Below are 20,663 nucleotides of genomic sequence, written 5' to 3' on the forward strand. Positions count from 1 at the left end.
ACGATGATCTCGGCCTTCTTGATCCAGCAAGAGAGACGGAGAGGTAGAAGAGTTCTCCGGCAGCGTGACGGCGCTCCGGAGGTTGGTGATGATCTTGTCTCAGCAGGGCTCCGCCCGAGCTCCGCAGAAACACGATCTAGAGGAAAAACTATGGAGGTATGTGGTCGGGCAGCCGTGAGAAAGTCGTCTCAAATCTGCCCTAAAAGCCCCATATATATAGGAGGAGGGAGGGGGACCTTGCCTTGGAGTCCAAGGGACTCCAAGGGGGTCGGCCGAGCCAGGGGGGAGGACTCTCCCCCCCCAAACCGAGTCCTACTTGGTTTGGTGGGAGGGAGTCCTTCCCCCTTCCCACTTCCCCTCCTTTTTTTTTTCTTTCTTTGATTTTTTCTTCCTTGGCGCATAGGATTTGGTGGGCTGTCCCACCAGCCCACTAAGGGCTGGTGTGACCCCCCCAAATACCTATGGGCTTCCCCGGAGTGGGTTGCCCCCCTCCGGTGAACCCCCGGAACCCATTCGTCATTCCCGGTACATTCCCGGTAACTCCGAAAACCTTCCGGTAATCAAATGAGGTCATCCTATATATCAATCTTCGTTTCCGGACCATTCCGGAAACCCTCGTGACGTCCGTGATCTCATCCGGGACACCGAACAACATTCGGTAACCAACCATATGACTCAAATACGCATAAAACAACGTCGAACCTTAAGTGTGCAGACCCTGCGGGTTCGAGAACTATGTAGACATGACCCGAGAGACTCCTCGGTCAATATCCAATAGCGGGACCTGGATGCCCATATTGGATCCTACATTTTCTACGAAGATCTTATCGTTTGAAACTCAGTGCCAAGGATTCGTATAATCCCGTATGTCATTCCCTTTGTCCTTCGGTATGTTACTTGCCCGAGATTCGATCGTCAGTATCCGCATACCTATTTCAATCTCGTTTACCGGCAAGTCTCTTTACTCGTTCCGTAATACAAGATCCCGCAACTTACACTAAGTTACATTGCTTGCAAGGCTTGTGTGTGATGTTGTATTACCGAGTGGGCCCCAAGATACCTCTCCGTCACACGGAGTGACAAATCCCAGTCTTGATCCATACTAACTCAACTAACACCTTCGGAGATACCTGTAGAGCATCTTTATAGTCACCCAGTTACGTTGCGACGTTTGATACACAAAAAGCATTCCTTCGGTGTCAGTGAGTTATATGATCTCATGGTCATAGGAATAAATACTTGACACGCAGAAAACAGTAGCAACAAAATGACACGATCAACATCCTACGTCTATTAGTTTGGGTCTAGTCCATCACGTGATTCTCCTAATGACGTGATCCAATCATCAAGCAACAACACCTTGTTCATAAACAGAAGACACTGACTATCTTTGATCAACTGGCTAGCCAACTAGAGGCTTGCTAGGGACGGTGTTTTTGTCTATGTATCCACACATGTAAATGAGTCTTCATTCAATACAATTATAGCATGGATAATAAACGATTATCTTGATACAGGAATTATAATAATAATTATATTTATTATTGCCTCTAGGGCATAATTCCAACAGTCTCCCACTTGCACTAGAGTCAATAATCTAGCCCTCACATCATCATGTGAATTACATTGTAATAAATCTAAGACCCATACAGTTCTGGTGTTGATCATGTTTTGGCTGTGGAAGAGGTTTAGTCAGCGGGTATGCTACATTCAGATCCGTGTGCACTTTGCATATATTCACGTCCTCTCCCTCGACGTAGTCGCGGATGAGGTTGAAGCGTCGTTTGATATGTCTGGTCTTCTTGTGAAACCGTGGTTCCTTTGCTAAGGCAATGGCACCCGTGTTGTCACAGAACAAGGTTATTGGATTCAGTGCGCTTGGCACCACTCCAAGATCCGTCATGATTTGCTTCATCCAGACACCCTCCTTAGCCGCCTCCGAGGCAGCCATGTACTCCGCTTCACATGTAGAATCTGCTACGACGCTTTGCTTGGAACTGCACCAGCTTACCGCACCCCTATTAAGAATAAATACGTATCCGGTTTGCGACTTAGAGTCGTCCGGATCTGTGTCAAAGCTTGCATCGACGTAACCTTTTACGGCGAGCTCTTCGTCACCTCCATACACGAGAAACATCTCCTTAGTCCTTTTCAGGTACTTCAGGATATTCTTGACCGCTGTCCAGTGATCCACTCCTGGATTACTCTGGAACCTACCTGCCATACTTATGGTCAGGCTAACATCCGGTCTAGTGCACAGCATTGCATACATGATAGAACCTATGGCTGAAGCATAGGGGACGGAGCGCATATGCTCTCTATCTTCATCAGTTGCTGGGCACTGAGTCTTACTCAATCTCGTACCTTGTAAAACTGGCAAGAACCCTTTCTTGGACTGTTCCATTTTGAACCTCTTCAAAACTTTATCAAGGAATGTGCTTTGTGAAAGTCCTATCAGGCGTTTTGATCTATCCCTATAGATCTTAATGCCTAGAATGTAAGCACTTCTCCTAGGTCCTTCATAGAGAAACTCTTATTTAAGTAATCATTTATGCTCTCTAAAAACTCCACGTTGTTTCCAATCAGCAACATGTCATCCACATATAATATTAGAAACGCCACAGAGCTCCCACTCACTTTCTTGTAAATACAAGATTCTCCAACCACTTGTATAAACCCAAATGCTTTGATCACCTCATCAAAGCGTTTGTTCCAACTCCGAGATGCTTGCACCAGTCCATAAATGGATCGCTGGAGCTTGCACACCTTGTCAGCATTTTTAGGATCAACAAAACCTTCGGGTTGCATCATATACAACTCTTCCTTAAGGAAACCGTTAAGGAACGCCGTTTTGACATCCATCTGCCAGATCTCATAATCGAAAAATGCAGCTATTGCTAACATGATTCTGACGGACTTAAGCATCGCTACGGGTGAGAATGTCTCATCGTAGTCAACTCCTGGAACTTGTGAAAAACCCTTTGCCACAAGTCGAGCTTTATAAACGGTCACATTACCGTCAGCGTCCGTCTTCTTCTTAAAGATCCATTTGTTTTGAATAGCCTTGCGGCCCTCAGGTGGTATCTCCAAAGTCCACACTTTGTTCTCATACATGGATCCTATCTCGGATTTCATGGCTTCTAGCCATTTGTTGGAATCTGGGCCCACCATTGCTTCTTCATAATTTGCAGGTTCATTGTTGTCTAACAACATGATTGATAAGACAGGATTACCGTACCACTCTGGAGCAGCGCGTGCTCTCCTCGACCTGCGTGGTTCAATAGAAACTTGAACTGGAGTTTCATGATCATCATCATTAACTTCCTCCTCAGCCGGCGTCGCAACGACAGAGGTTTCCCCTTGCCCTGCGCCACCATCCAGAGGGATGAGAGGTTCGACAACCTCGTCAAGTTCTATCTTCCTCCCACTCAATTCTCTCGAGAGAAACTCCTTCTCGAGAAAAGCTCCGTTTTTAGCAACAAACACTTTGCCCTCGGATTTGAGATAGAAGGTGTACCCAACTGTCTCTTTTGGGTAACCTATGAAGACGCACTTTTCCGCTTTGGGTTCCAGCTTTTCAGGCTGAAGCTTTTTGACATAAGCATCACATCCCCAAACTTTAAGAAACGACAACTTTGGCCTTTTGCCATACCACTGTTCGTATGGTGTCGTCTCAACGGATTTTGATGGTGCCCAATTTAAAGTGAATGCAGCTGTTTCTAATGCATAACCCCAAAACGATAACGGCAAATCAGTAAGAGACATCATAGATCGCACCATCTCTAATAGAGTACGATTACGACGTTCGGACACACCATTACGCTGTGGTGTTCCAGGCGGTGTTAACTGTGAAACAATTCAACATTGTCTTAAGTGAGTACCAAACTCGAAACTCAGATATTCACCCCCACGATCAGACCGTAGGAACTTGATCTTCTTGTTACGATGATTTTCCACTTCACTCTGAAATTGCTTGAACTTTTCAAATGTTTCAGACTTGTGCTTCATCAAGTAGACATAACCGTATCTACTCAAATCGTCAGTGAAGGTGAGAAAATAACGATATCCGCCGCGTGCCTCCACGCTCATTGGACCACACACATCGGTATGTATGATTTCCAATAAGTCACTTGCACGCTCCATTGTTCCGGAGAACGGAGTCTTATTCATCTTGCCCATGAGGCATGGTTCGCACGTGTCAAGTGAATCAAAGTCAAGTAACTCCAAAAGTCCATCAGCATGGAGTTTCTTCATGCGCTTTACACCAATATGACCTAAGCGGCAGTGCCACAAAAATATGGCGCTATCATTGTTAACTCTAACTCTTTTGGTCTCAATGTTATGTATATGCGTATCGCTATCAAGATTCAATATGAACAATCCTCTCACATTAGGTGCATGACCATAAAAGATGTTACTCATAAAAATAGAACAACCATTATTCTCTGACTTAAAAGAGTAACCGTCTCGCAATAAACAAGATCCAGATATAATGTTCATGCTCAACGCAGGCACTAAATAACAATGATTTAAGTTCATCACTAATCCTGATGGTAACTGAAGTGACACTGTGCCGACGGCGATTGCATAAACCTTGGAACCATTTCCTACGTGCATCGTCACTTCATCTTTCGCCAGCCTTCGTCTATTCCGCAGTTCCTGTTTCGAGTTGCAAATATGAGCAACAGAACCGGTATCGAATACCCAGGCACTACTACGAGAGCCGGTTAAGTACACATCAATAACATGTATATCAAATATACCTGATTTTTCTTTGGCCGCCTTCTTATCTGCCAGATACTTGGGGCAATTGCGCTTCCAGTGACCCATACCCTTGCAATAGTAACACTCCGTTTCAGGCTTAGGTCGAGCTTTGGGTTTCTTCGTCGGATTGGCAACAGGCTTGCCGCTCTTCTTCGAATTTCCCTTCTTGCCTTTGCCGTTTCTCTTGAAACTAGTGGTCTTATTCACCATCAACACTTGATGCTCTTTACGGAGTTCAGACTCTGCGACTTTCAGCATCGCAAACAACTCGCCGGGAGACTTGTTCATCCCTTGCATGTTGTAGTTCAACACAAAGCCTTTATAGCTTGGCGGCAGTGATTGAAGGATTCTGTCAGTGATAGCTTCTTGCGGGAGTTCAATCCCCAGCTTAGCTAGACGGTTTGAGTACCCACACATTTTGAGCACATGTTCACTAACAAACGAGTTTTCCTCCATCTTGCAAGCATAGAATTTATCGAAGGTCTCATACCTCTCGATCCGGGCATTCTTCTGAAAGATAAACTTCAACTCCTGGAACATCTCAAATGCTCCATGACGCTCAAAGCGACGTTGAAGTCCCGGTTCTAAGCCATACAAGACTGCACATTGAACTATTGAGTAGTCCTCCTTACGTGCTAACCAAGCGTTCTTAACATCCTGATCAGCCGTAGCGGGTGGTTCATCTCCTAGCGCAGCATTAAGAACATAATCCTTCTTCCCAGCTTGTAAGATTAGCTTAAGATTACGAGCCCAGTCTACAAAGTTGCTTCCATCATCTTTCAACTTAGCTTTCTCTAGGAACGTATTAAAATTCAGGATGACTGTCGCGTGAGCCATGATCTACAACACAAATATATTCAAAGTGGACTTTAGACTATGTTCAAGATAATTATAGTTTAACTTAATCAAATTATTTGCTAAACTCCCACTCAAAAAGTACATCTCTCTAGTCATTTGAGTGGTTCATGATCCACTTACACTAGCTCAAGTCCGATCATCACGTGAGTTGAGTATAGTTTCAGTGGTAAGCATCCCTATGCTAATCATATCATCTATATGATTCATGATCGACCTTTCCGTCTCATGTGTTCCGAGGCCATGTCTGCACATGCTAGGCTCGTCAAGCTTAACCCGAGTGTTCCGCGTGCGCAACTGTTTTGCACCCGTTGTATGTGAACGTTGAGTCTATCACACCCGATCATCACGTGGTGTCTCGAAACGACGAACTGTAGCAACGGTGCACAGTCGGGGAGAACACAATTTCGTCTTGAAATTTTAGTGAGAGATCACCTCATAATGCTACCGTCGTTCTAAGAAAAATAAGGTGCATAAAAGGATTAACATCACATGCAATTCATAAGTGACATGATATGGCCATCATCAACGTGCTTCTTGATCTCCATCACCAAATCACCGGCACGATCTTCTTGTCACCGGCGCCACGCCATGATCTCCATCAACGTGTTTCCATCGGGGTTGTCATGCTACTCACGCTATTACTACTAAAGCTACATCCTAGCAAAATAGTAAACGCATCTGCAAGCACAAACGTTAGTATAAAGACAACCATATGGCTCCTGCCGGTTGCCGTACCATCGACGTGCAAGTCGATATTTTCTATTACAACATGATCATCTCATACATCCAATATATCACATCACATCGTTGGCCATATCACATCACAAGCATACCCTGCAAAAACAAGTTAGACGTCCTCTAATTTTGTTGTTGCATGTTTTACGTGGTGACCAAGGGTATCTAGTAGGATCGCATCTTACTTACGCAAACACCACAATGGAGATATATGAGTTGCTATTTAACCTCATCCAAGGACCTCCTCGGTCAAATCCGATTCAACTAAAGTTGGAGAAACCGACACTTGCCAGTCATCTTTGAGCAACGGGGTTACTCGTAACGATGAAACCAGTCTCTCGTAAGCGTAGGAGTAATGTCGGTCCAAGCCGCTTCAATCCAACAATACCGCGGAATCAAGAAAAGACTAAGGAGGGCAGAAAAACGCACATCACCGCCCACAAAAACTTTTGTGTTCTACTCGAGAAGACATCTACGCATGAACCTAGCTCATGATGCCACTGTTGGGGAACGTCGCATGGGAAAAAAAAATCCTACGCGCACGAAGACCTATCATGGTGATGTCCATCTACGAGAGGGGATGAGTGATCTACGTACCCTTGTAGATCGTACAGCAAAAGCGTTAGTGAACGCGGTTGATGTAGTGGAACGTCCTCACGTCCCTCGATCCGCCCCGCGAACAATCCCGCGATCAGTCCCACGATCTAGTATCGAACGGACGGCACCTCCACGTTCAGCACACGTACAGCTCGACGATGATCTCGGCCTTCTTGATCCAGCAAGAGAGACGGAGAGGTAGAAGAGTTCTCCGGCAGCGTGACGGCGCTCCAGAGGTTGGTGATGACCTTGTCTCAGCAGGGCTCCGCCCGAGCTCTGCAGAAACGCGATCTAGAGGAAAAACCGTGGAGGTCTGTGGTCGGCCTGCCGTGGAAAAGTCGTCTCAAATCAGCCCCAATACCTCCGTATCTATAGGTGGGAGGGAGGGGACCTTGCCTTGGGGCTCAAGGAGCCCCAAGGGGGTCGGCCGAGTCCAAGGGGGGAAGGCTCCCCCCCCCCCCCCCCGCAAACCGAGTTGGACTTGGTTTGGTGGGTGGGAGTCCTTCCCTTCCTTCCCACCTCCCTTTTTTTTTCTTTCTCTTTGATTTTCCTTTGTATGGCGCATAGGGCCCTTTTGGGCTGTCCCACCAGCCCACTAAGGGCTGGTGTGCGACCCTTATGGCCTATGGGCTTCCCCGGGGTGGGTTGCCCCCCCCCCCCCCGGTGAACTCCCGGAACCCATTCGTCATTCCCGGTACATTCCCGGTAACTCCGAAAACCTCCCGGTAATCAAATGAGGTCATCCTATATATCAATCTTCGTTTTCGGACTATTCCGGAAACACTCGTGACGTCAGTGATCTCATCCGTGACTCCGAACAACATTCGGTAACCAACCATATAACTCAAATACGCATAAAACAACGTCGAACCTTAAGTGTGCAGACCCTGCGGGTTCGAGAACTATGTAGACATGACCCGAGAGACTCCTCGGTCAATATCCAATAGCGGGACCTGGATGCCCATATTGGATCCTACATATTCTACGAAGATCTTATCGTTTGAACCTCAGTGCCAAGGATTCATATAATCCCGTATGTCATTCCCTTTGTCCTTCGGTATGTTACTTGCCCGAGATTCGATCGTCAGTATCCGTATACCTATTTCAATCTCGTTTACCGGCAAGTCTCTTTACTCGTTCCGTAATACAAGATCCCGCAACTTACACTAAGTTACATTGCTTGCAAGGCTTGTGTGTGATGTTGTATTACCGAGTGGGCCCCGAGATACCTCTCCGTCACACGGAGTGACAAATCCCAGTCTTGATCCATACTAACTCAACTAACACCTTCGGAGATACGTGTAGAGCATCTTTATAGTCACCCAGTTACGTTGCGACGTTTGATACACACAAAGCATTCCTCCGGTGTCAGTGAGTTATATGATCTCATGGTCATAGGAATAAATACTTGACACGCAGAAAACAGTAGCAACAAAATGACATGATCAACATGCTACGTCTATTAGTTTGGGCTAGTCCATCACGTGATTCTCCTAATGACGTGATCCAGTCATCAAGCAACAACACCTTGTTCATAAACAGAAGACACTGACTATCTTTGATCAACTGGCTAGCCAACTAGAGGCTTGCTAGGGACGGTGTTTTTGTCTATGTATCCACACATGTAAATGAGTCTTCATTCAATACAATTATAGCATGGATAATAAACGATTATCTTGATACAGGAATTATAATAATAACTATATTTATTATTGCCTCTAGGGCATAATTCCAACAATAGGGTCATAGACCTACCCTATAGGTCTTACCCAAGGACTACCCTTCATAGAGGACGAGGCCTTTGGACAGTTCCGACTGAACTAAGGACTCCCCCATCATCCAGTCGGTGACGAGCACTCGGAGCATATTTAACGTACCGACTGGATTCCACTATGTACATCGTAATCTCCCAGGAGGGCAACGGTCATACGTTTTCATACACCATTATTAACATTTAAGGCTTACGTTACCTGTAACGTAGGCATTTATTCGCCACTATTCCACCCCTGTCCACCGGGCCATTATGAAGGGCAGCGCACTCTATATAAACCGCCCTTCTCCACTGGTGCGGGGGTTGGTTTTTACTGTAATCCTATATTCCACTCGACACTAAGCTCCCAAGAGCACTGAGACGTAGGGCTTTTACCTCCACCGTAGAGGGGCCTGAACTCATACATCCTCGCCGTAGCTAAGGCTCTGTCCATCCTTTCGTACCATACACTTCTACTGTCAGACTTATACCCACGACAATCGCTGATAGTGTAACACGCACCGACCGACGCAAGCATCCTCCTCTTTAAGATGTCTCTCCTTGCCATATCATGTCATTCTTTGGTAATGTTGTCCATGTCATTGTGGTTCAATGTCATGATCGTATTCTCTTCGAAAAGAAGCTTGGACATGGCTTTGTTCTCAGCGGCACGTGCTCTTCTCTCCTCAATGACCGTCTTGCGCAACCCCTCGTCCTTGAGCAATTGCCACTTCTCTTGCTTCTCCCGTGCCTTCTTCTTGGCCAACTCTTTCCTTGGCTCCAATGTCTTCACTAACATCAACTCATTTGGTTGCACCATGCATCTATCTTGTCCCGCAAGGTCAATGCTTCGTGTTCCCTCTTGATCTTCTCCATTGTCTTCTTGTCACCATCGGGCTTGCTCAAATTTCTTGGGCCATCATCATATTCATCTTCATCCATGTTCATAAGTGAACCTCTCTTCGATGGGGATTCTTTGTCAATCAACTTCCACTTGTCGCACTCTTTGAGCATATTCCAACAATGCTCTAGTTTAAATTTTTTGTCTTTCGATGCTTCCATGTCTTTGTATCTTTGTTGGGCATTTTTGTCCTACACAATTAAAACAAAGTCAAATAATGCAATCAGATCATATGATGCAAATGATGTCCACAACTTGGGACATGAAAACGAACTGATATAGTCGGATTTCATGGTTTCACTTGGAGGTGCATTGCGAACTTGTTTCAAGCAAGCTGCCCAACGGCTACAAATCGGCTTGATCACGTCCCAGCGACCTTGGAGTGACCGAAAGGTCCATGGTCTTCTATTGGATGCTTGGCCATCATGCGGAAGTATTGATCTTCCATTCTTTGCCAATATCTCTTGGAGGTTTGAGACGTACCCGTGCAAGCATCCACAGGCACCGCACTCCAAGCCTTGATGAAGATTTGATCTTCCAAGATCGTGTAGATCTTCGATCTCACGCTTGTTTTTTGCTTGCACTCGGTCATACGCCCCCTCATCTACCTCCTCCACTTCATCTTCACCACCGTGATCATCCACACCATCCTCCATTTAATTGTAATCGAAATCAGCAAACGGGGCTCGATCGATGTTGACGGTATTAGTGTCCAACAAGTTCACGAAGTCGGCAGTGGCATTATTCGAACCACCGCTACATTGAGTTACATCAAGTCACAAGCTACCACAATGGCGAAAAGCGAAGCAAAAAACAAGGGATCGAAGATGCATACCTTCCGGCCATTTCATCGAACACCTCGCCTGCACTGGAAGCAGTGCCGAACATCTCGCCGGGGCGGAGGGAGAGGAGGAAGGCGTCTGCCTTTTCCTAGGAACCTTCTTCCGCTTCACACCCGAAACCTTGCTCACCTTCTCCGCCGGCGGCCGGGCAGATCGCGCAGGGGCGACGGCGCCCGACGCGCGTGCCTTTCCGGCGGGGGCAGCCGGGTTGCCGCCCTGCACGACAATGTTGCCCTACCGCTTGCGGGCAGGAGCGTTGTTGCCTTCGGCAACAGTGGGGGGACATGGCTGGCGACGAGACCCGACAGAGGGGATTGCGTGTGCGCGACCTCCATGGTGACGGGGACAGATGGGAGGCTTCCATGATGGCGAAGAATGGTGGGGAAGATGGACCGAAGCGCGCGGTCGCGGGGCAATGGCGGCTGAGGAGGGGGAGCGGGAAAGGCCGTGCGGAAATTTCCCTCGCGCCAAATCTCGCTACGGATAGGGGCGAGCTTGGGTCGACCTCCCAGCCCATGAATCTAAAGGTTGAGGATGAACTTTTACCTCGCTCTGCAAAAACTTTTACGGGTCGGACGCGTTTGCGGGGTCTGCTTGGACAGAATTTTCCGCGTCGACCCGTATTTTAACGGTTATTTTGCGGGCCGCAGCACTATACGAGGTGTGCTAGAGATGCTCTCAGACACCTCCCGTGGTATGGTGTTGTTTTTGGTCTGTGGCCAAGTTTACCATGCCAAAACTTAGGACCTATTCGGCAACGGACCGCTCCAGCCACTCCACTCCCTCGGAGCTGGAAATGAGGAGTGACACAATGCCCGCTCCGCAGAAATGAACTACGCGCTGCACCGCTCCACTGCGGAGTTGCGAGCCGGAGTATTTCCGAACGGGCTCTTAGTTAGCCAAAATTTTGATTGAGTTTTTCCTTGTCGCGAGTTGCTAACGTTGGGTAAAAGCATGAAATAGAGTCGCCATTGGTTCGCCACAAAACTGGTATCATCGAAACAAGGATCATGTTTTGTTCATGAACTCAATAGGGTATTATAAACAATAGGTAAAATATGATCAAACTTCATAGGGAGAATAGTCGAGACATGCAAATTGTTGAAACTAGTCATGCAATTAAGATCATAATCAACAAGCACCATGTCCATGTTTTACCGGGAGGGGCCACCCACCCGGGAGAGGATCTAATAGGCCCATGGGTGGCGCACCAGCTCTTATTGGGCTGGTGAGACCAGCCCAATAGGGCTATTTCGGTTGAAGCAAAAACAAAGGAAAAGAAAGAAAAAAAGGAGAGGAGGTTGACAAGAAGGAAAGGACTCCTCCACCAAACCGAATTGGAGGAGGAGACCTTCCTCCTTGCTTCGGACGAACCCTCCTACTTGGAGTAGGTGGCAAGGCAAGCCTCCCCTTGGTTCCTCCTATATATAGTAGAGGATTTTAGGGTTTTTGCAACTCAAGACTTTGTGCAAACCTCTCTCCATCCACTACTTCGTGACACCTCGTAACTAGATCGGTTCGGCACGGCGAAGCCCTGCCGGAGTAGCTCCACCATCATCACCGCCACGCCGTCGTGTTACCGGAGAATTCAGCTACCTCTTCGTCTTTCTTGCTGGATCAAGAAGGCGGAGATCGTCATCGAGCTGTACGTGTGCTGAACGCGGAGGTGCCGTCCATTCGGTGCTAGATCGGGACGGATCGTGGGACGACGGCGATTTGAATCGCGGAAACGTTCAACTACATCAACCGCCTTACTTAACGCTTCCCGCTTAGCGATCTATAAGGGTATGTAGACCCGATCTCCCTCTCGTAGATGATCATCACCATGATAGTTCTTCGTGTGCGTAGGAAACTTTTTTGTTTCCCATGCAACGCCCCCCCCCCCCCCCCCGCGCAAACACACAAACACACACACACACCATAAAGGCCTCTACTATATGTTCATCTCCCACTCACGACACAAAATGTTCAAATCATTTTCCACTCACGACACAAAATGTTCAAATCATTTTCTTGCATGCCAAAAAGTTTGGCGCGGCTCGGCTCATTTCCCCAACATTAAATGGCTAGGCGCAATAATTCAAACAACTAATTTGTGCTTTAATAAAATCATTAATTAAGAAGTATTCCTCACAAAGATCACTCTTATCTTGTCAGGTTGGGACGAGAGGCGCGTTGCATGTTTGCCATATCTCGCAACCTGAGAGTTTTCCCTTTTTTGTAGAGTTCATTCAAAACATTTTATCTTTTCATCTGTGCATTCAAATCTTGAACCATTTTCACCGTTGGATCTCTCGTGTCGATGTTGTAGAAACTAAATCTCATGTTGATAGGTTTTAAAGAGTTAGACATAGAAAACGAACCGGAAGCACTTTTTTCCCTTTACGAAGAGGCACACATTTCCCCCTTTTTTAGAGGCACCGTCGTGTTTCTCGCCGAAGCAAATCTATGCCTTCACTAGTAAATCTCTGCCTCTCCTGAAGAAGAAAAAAAAAGAAACACATTTTTTCAAGAGACATGATCCTGCCTTTCAGGGAAGGAAATCTGTGCCTTCACAAGAAGTAAATTTATGCCTTTCGGGGAACGAAAAGAAAAAAGAAAACATAATTTTTCCCTTTCTGAGAGGTATGACCTCCCTCTCGGGGAAGCAAATCCGTGCCTCTGCGGAAGGAGAAAAACATGTTTTTTCCCTTTTCCAGAAGCATGACCGTGTCTTTCGCGAAAGCAAATCTGTGCCTTCAAGTGAAGTAAATCAGTGCCTCTTGATAAGGGAAAAATCATTTCGGCGAGAGGCATGATCGTGCCTCTCGAAAGAAAGTCGTGCCTCTACGAGAAGTAAAATATATACCTCTCATGATAAAAAATATATTTTATTTGTCTTTCTGAGAGGCACAACCAAGCCTTCACAAGAAAAAAAATCTGCGTTTCTCGCAAAAGAAAACACACATGCTTTTTTCAAGATCATCCAAAAACAAAAATACGTACATAAAAGTAGAAAAAACGAAATCCGAAAGAAGAATTCAAAGCACAACATGTGATGACGGCTAAGAGCACACCAAGAAACACACTCCTAACCTACCCCGATTTTTTTTTAGAAAAGGAGGTTAAGACCCCGGCCTGTGCATCAATCGATGCATTCAGCCATTTTTATTAGTTATTCAACAAAATCTGATAAGAACATACATCAAACCACCCGAAGCCCCCTCTCACACCTACAAATCGTGATAAGGTGGAGTGCTCTCACTCCCCATATCTAAATTCGGTGTTGTCTCCGATCCATCCACATGACGTATCGGAACTCACAGCCGGTGCAGCGGACCTAAAGCGTACACCACATGCACACGTTTTAGAAGCCGCCATCATCATCGAACCGTTGGACCATCTTCAAGAGAGAGATCCGCATAATCCTTGCCAGTCCGGCCATCCGTCAACGCCACCACGGCGCCCAACGGCACCACCTCCCTGCGCTCGTCCATCGAGACGTGAGACTCGGTAAGATCTGTCGTGCGTAGCACCTGCCGACCAGGCATGACAAAGCGTAGCACCTGTCGGCCAGGCATGACCTGACATCACCAACGAAGCTCCGTGCAGGACGAAGACGCTCCACCTCCTGCCTCCTTCTTCCAGCGCTGCTCCACAAACGATGCTCCATGGAGAGGAACGACACCGCAATGCCGCCATCGTCCGATCTGGAAAACCAGATCCTAGTGTTTCCCCCGGAGTAGCACGAGTGGATCAACAGTAGTTACAAAACGAAGCCTTCATCAAGGTAACGGTGCAGAAGCCGCCATCGTCCGCCGTCGGCTCGGTTTTCATCGGCAACCATGTCTCCCCACCATCAGGCCCGTCATCCCCGGCGGAGGGGACGCCGCCACCACCATGGTCCCGGGTTAGCCGTCGCCGTTGGCACCGCCAAGACCGGATTAGATCCTGTCAGCAAGAACCAGGAGAAGGCACCTGGAAACGGTCGCTGGCACAGTGGATCGGGTCGGATTGGCTACCACCGCTATACCGTCGCGCACAGGAAGACGTCCAGCAGTACCAGGCGACACCGCGCGCCACCGGCCGGAGCCACCGCCCCGGGAGCCGAAGTCGCCGCCCCGGGAGCCGCCGCCGTCCAGGCCGTAGATCCCCGCCGCCACCTGGAGCCGCCGCCGCCCCGGGAGCCGAAGCCGCCGCCGCCGGTAGCCGCCGCCCCGGGAGCCGCCGCCGTCCAGGCGCTAGATCTCCGCCGCCCCGGGAACCACCGCCGTCCAAGCGGTAGATCCCCGCCGCCACCTTCATCAAGGCCACACGCCAGTGTCGTGGCACCCTCTGGCAGCGGCGGAGGGGAGGGAGAGAGGGGGGGAAACGCGGCGGCGGTGCTAGGGTTGCCCCCGAGTCGCCGGGGGGGGGGGGGGGGGCGTAATGTGTTCTCACGCTCCCATCCTAACCCACCCCAAATGACCTTTGAAGGGGCTTGCGAAGGAATACTCTTCAGTTAGTTGCTCTAGTATTTTTAGATGTTAATGCATTTTTACAAACTTTGTCAAACTTAAATAAATTTGACTTGAAACAAACTCAGAACTTCAATTGATTGGGTTTTCGCGCGACCAGATTTGCGGATCGAATGGAATCCAGCTTCAAACTTTCAGCTAGCTAGGTAGCTAACGTAAGAATGGAACCGCTCGCTCACGCCAGGTCTAGTTCAGAGCTGTTCCGGTCCGAGCTTCCCGTCGAGCCGTCGCCATCTAGGCTATCAAGCATTCAAGCTTAGGCATTTTAACGGACTTTATGGGTTTATATATCTCTTTGCTAGGTAGCTCTACTGTTTGGCTTGCCTGTTCATGAATGATGGGGGGTCATGCAGAGGCATGGCCGGCCGCAAGTGGGCGCTTGTCGCCTGCGCCGTCGCGTCCGTCGGTCCTCGGTCGGCGTCACGAACGGGATCACACAAATACCATCGTCGGAGTACGTGCGCCGACGGTACTTGCGGCGGACACTTAGTGGCCGAGCAAAGCAGTGAGCTCGGCTGGCCGGCCGGAGAGAAGGGCTGTCGGCTGGCTTTGCTTGCAAGTCTCTGGACGGTAAAAGCTGTGCACGCGTGCATGGCTATTTTATATTGGCCGGTGGATTTTCTCTGGAATCCGCTTTGGTCATGAGCCCTGCCAATTTTCCACGCGCGCATGACCCACCCAGTTGATCAAGTGACCGAGCAAGACAAACGTACGTGCAGATTTGATTTGCAGCACGATATCGGATCAGAGATCAGCGTGCGCAGGAGTCAAAGATTCAGATCACGGGCTCCTGGCTGGTAGCTAGCATGCAAAAGTGGCGCCATCTGCACGAGTACTACGTACTCCGGGAAGAGGCCAGGCGAGGAATGCAATGGACGGACGGACTTGATCATTTGCAACTTGGGCGATGGCTAGCTCAAGTGGGCACTGACATTATAATCCACTGCGAGAAAACAAAGAGGAAGATCTAACGACGACGCCGGGAAGATCTTCCCTTGGAATAATCCACGGCAAGGTAGCCGGGGAGATCGCAGACGAAAGAGATCGAGATCGACGAGATAACCATGCATTGTTCACGGCACGCTGACGAACAGTATACATCGATGACTAAAGCAAGGCGATGCCCTCGTCGATCGGTCGCGGAGCAGCAGCAGGCGTGCGTGAGGCCACACGTACGTACAGTCCGACAGCGAAACCAGATGAAGAACGACAAAAGGTTTCCGGCCATGGGTGGAGACCTGGCCCGAAGAATATATCCGCACGTATTCGATCCCTACGTAGCTACGCCTTTCAGTTGCATGCGGGCCAAATATGAAACTCGCACGTGAGATTTCTCGGATTGTGATCTACTTTAGTCCTGGAAAAACTTTTGCAAACGGCCTGGAATCCAAATTTAATCCTTCCTGCTGGGCTGCTGCCGGTGTCCTTCCCAGATTGCACACACAAACCTTAATCGGCCAACGTAAAGTACAAGGAATTTCTTTTCCTCCTGTTTCTATAACAGATCGCTTTATGAAAGTGGAATGCTTGATGCGATTCCCTGCAGATAAGATCGTTCCTCTTGTGAACAAGCGCAGCAGCTTCGTCTAATATATATTGTTATCCCCTGTGGCAAATACTAACACTTGCAAGTTATACTAGTGGCCGAATAACTTTGGCTAATATTTGCATATGTGCTCCTGTTAACTTCTTGAGGGAATTCCATGGTAGGTATCGAGAAAGTAATTCCAGGGGTGGACGTGATCGGATCATGAGAGGTTATTACGCTACATGCTTAGATTCGTTATCAGATGACCACTTTGTTAGCCGCGCAAATTTCTTGGCGCGCACACACGCCTGCAACTTTTCAGCCGGCCATGACAAACTAGGGCTCATCAGGAATGGGAATCTGAAGGCGTGGCAATTGTAACCTCACAAAACGTTTAAAATGGGATCCCAACGAAACCGAACGAGCTTGATGTGTCTAGCAAGATATACGTATCTGTGGCCAATCTCATCATCTTATCCATGCACCAACCAGCCTAACTCTCTCGACGTCTCTCCTTTTTGAGAAATCAATGGTCGCCTCCGATGTCTGTGTGAGTCATGTGCAAGTCATCGGACGTATAAGAAGAAAAATAAAAGATGTGGCTGAACGAACGAAAAATAGGTGCTTAAAACAGACATGTCCAATCATTGATCGGCCGCGTCCACAAATGTTCATAAACGATCATATTTGATAAGTACTGCTCTCATACTACAATCTCGATCCATCGTCCAGGAAAGCTGGAAGAGAGACGGCCAAGGAGAGAAGAGCCGACTAAAAAAAATCAAGAGGAGAGGAGATCGGGTAGATAGAGGATCTCCGACCCATGCGTCGATCCCATGCAGTAGGCCAGTTCCCCCTCCAATAATGTATCCAAGTACAAAGGGTTACAGGGGATTTACAGGTTGGTTAGTTTTGGTTGAAGTTTAAAGGGTGAAAGGGCACACCCCATATAAATCAGGGAGGGAATGGTTAGTTGGCATCAAAGTATTCTAGTCAACCTGTAATTGCATGTAATCTTTAGTACGTTTAGCATTTTTGGTTCCCCTTCCGCCAGGACGGGACGCAGCTGTAGCTCCACAGTGACGCCACACCCTGTCGCCCGTGCACACGCGAAGGCCGTCGGTCGTGTGATCCAAGAAAATCGGACCCATCAATGAGCGAGCGAGATTACGACTGTACGGTGTATGATTGATACGGTGTCCTTTTGTCACTTAGCACTGATACTGTAGCGTTCATGTGCACGACGGGCGGCCATGCGTACTGCATCTGCATGTGCGTGTAGATATGTACAGCTTGGTTCCAGTGCTCCAGTGGAAACGTGAGATTCACAGTCGAACACACAGGGGTTGCTTTTTTTTTTTTTCAAGGCCAGTTTAAACACTGGAATTTTACCCACGACACAGCACTCGTTCTACTCGACGGTAAAGACTTGGCTTTAATCTTCTATTCGCTCCGTTTCAAAATAAATGACTTTACTTTATACTAACTTTATTAAAAAGTTAGTATAAATTAAAGTCATTTATTTTAGAACGGAGAAGTATTATAAATGATCATGATGCATCAATCAACAGGTTTTAAAAAGTTGCAGCGCAGCACTTGCCTGCCGGCTTGATTTGGCCCGATCGATCAACGTCCACCTGATGGACATGATTTCGTCGCTTCGAGCAATAGTTAGCACACCGGACCACCCAAATTATCAATCAGGACATGATCGATCAAGGAGGGTGGGATGAATTATTGGTGCTTCAGCCGAGCACCCACCCATGTGGGTTCACGGATGGGCATGACGATCATGACGTTTCTATCTCTTTTTTTTTTTTTTCTGTTTTTGGTTCCGGGCAACGATCATGGGCACGCCTATTGGGAATATCATATTTAGCGCCACATCCGTTGGTTATAGGCAAATTTTATTAACCGACGGCTGCTGCGCTTCTGCGATGGGCCGGCCCATCTAGATATCTTGTAAGTGTTTTAGTTCATGAATTTTTTTCTAAATCACTAACTTTTTTTAAATTAAAATCTTTTTAAAAAAACAATAATTTTTTTATAAAATCGGAGAAAATGCATGAACATATTTTAAAAATCGAAGAATTGTTTTTTAAAATGGATGAACTTTTTTAAAATGGACAAACTGTTTTTTCTAATTTTCTGAAATTTTTTAAAATCCATGAACAATTTAAATGTAGGCCAACTTTTTTCATGATCAATAATTATTTTTGCAAATCTTAAACTTTTAAAATTCAATAAAAAAATTTAATATTTTAATGGCCAACCACACTCTACATGGCCCGTCTCATAAGGAAAAACGCTACAAGCGTCAGTTCCTTAACTGGCGCTCAAGGCGCCACATAGAAGCTTCCTATTCCTCGCGTTACCTGAGATGTGAAATCACTAGTTAGCGAATACACCTTTCAACGGTTACTCTCATTTTCACAGGTTGCGACAAGTGGTGCACTGCATGCGTGCCACTTGTCGCAACCTAGGAATTTTCTTTTTTTTCATAGATCCATATTTTCAAAACGTTTTATCTCCTAAAACGTGCGTCCAAATCTCAAACCGTTTTCACTGTTGAATTTCTCGCGTTGAGATCTTAAAAATTAGATCCCATGTAAATAGGATTTGACAAACTTTTTTTTCAAGAAAAAAATCGGAAGAAATAAATAATGCCTCACGCGATAGAAAAAAAAACAAAAAATATATTATTTTTTTTCATTTTTGAGAGGCACATGTCGAGCCTCTCACGAAGGCATAACCGTTCCTCTCGCGGAAGCAAAACCGTAACTCTCGCGGAAAAAAAGAGTAGAAAACGCGTTTTTCCCCTTTTCGGGAGAGGCACACGCGTGCCTCTCGCGAAGACAAAACCGTGCCTTTCGCGAAAGCAAAACCGTGCCTCTCGTAAAAAAATAGAAAACACGTTTTTTCCCTTTCGGGAGAGGCACTCGCGAAGGCAAAACCGTGTCTCTCCCAAAAAAACTGAAAACGTGTTTTTCCCTTTCCGAGAGGCACGGGCAAGCCTCTAGTGAATGCAAACCCGTGCCTTTCGCGAAAGCAAAATCGTGCCTCTCAAAAAAAAAAGATATGTGTTTTTTTCTCTTTCTGAGAGGAACGGACGTGCCTCTCGCTAAGGCAAAACCGTTCCGCTCGCGAAAGCAAAACCATGCCTCTCGCAAAAAATTAGAAAACGTCTTTTTTGCGTTAAAAAAACAGAAAACACGGTCTTTTCACGAAAAAAATGAAATTTTTATCCCGTGCAAAAGTTACAAAAGACCGGTAAAAAACCGGAACACCAAAAAAATCCAGAAAAAAAACACTCTAAAAAGCCAAAAACACGTGAAAAAAATAAAAATAAAATCAAATATGAAGGGAACGTTCGGAGCGTGACACTCTAAAAAGCCAAAAACACGTGAGAATGCGTCAAGTGGCGGCGCGCGAGAGTGAATGCTGAGAGGCTTTGGAAGGAGTGCTTGCTAACTAGTTGCTCTTCCTCAGACGAAGGTGAACCATCATGTCTGTACGAGCCCGAGAGCCAGGCTAGCCACGTTGGTGGCCGTAGCCTTTTTTATTTATATTTTCTGTTTTTTCTTTTTTTTGCATCATATTTGTATGTTGCTAAATGCTGTATAATATCCGACATATATAAATTTCAAAAACACTTTTTAAAAAATGTTCATCAAGTATTTGAAAAATGTTGAATAGGTAATAAAAAGATATTAAACAAGGATTTGAAAAATGTTGAATGACTATTAATAATGTTGAATATATATATAAATATCTCCAACAGCCGCGCAAAAAGGGGCGCGTGCAGTAAACATCCATTTTAGCGCGCGCGGGACAGAATGGCGCACTCCAGCGACGGCGGAAAAACCGCGCGCACGGGAGCAGCTTGCGCGCGCGTGAAAAGGCGGCAGCTCGCACGCCATTTTTGCGGCGCCGCGTCCCACGCGCCTATAAAAGCGCAGCGCGCTGCTGCTCCCTCGCGACACCGCTCCGCTCTCTCTCTCTCCATCTGCCTCTCGCGCCGCCGCCGCCCCAGCGCGCCGCCCCCGATGCGCCACCATGCCGCCGCGCCGCCGTTCTGCGTCGGGCTACCGCGGCGTCCACCAGCGCCCCAACGGCGGGTTCTACGCCGAGATACGCTCCGGCGATCTCCGGCCTAGCCTCGGAACCTACGACACGGCACACGAGGCCGCCC

The sequence above is a fragment of the Hordeum vulgare genome, chromosome 6H (assembly GCF_904849725.1).
Source record: "Hordeum vulgare subsp. vulgare chromosome 6H, MorexV3_pseudomolecules_assembly, whole genome shotgun sequence".
NCBI classification, from domain to species: domain Eukaryota; kingdom Viridiplantae; phylum Streptophyta; class Magnoliopsida; order Poales; family Poaceae; genus Hordeum; species Hordeum vulgare.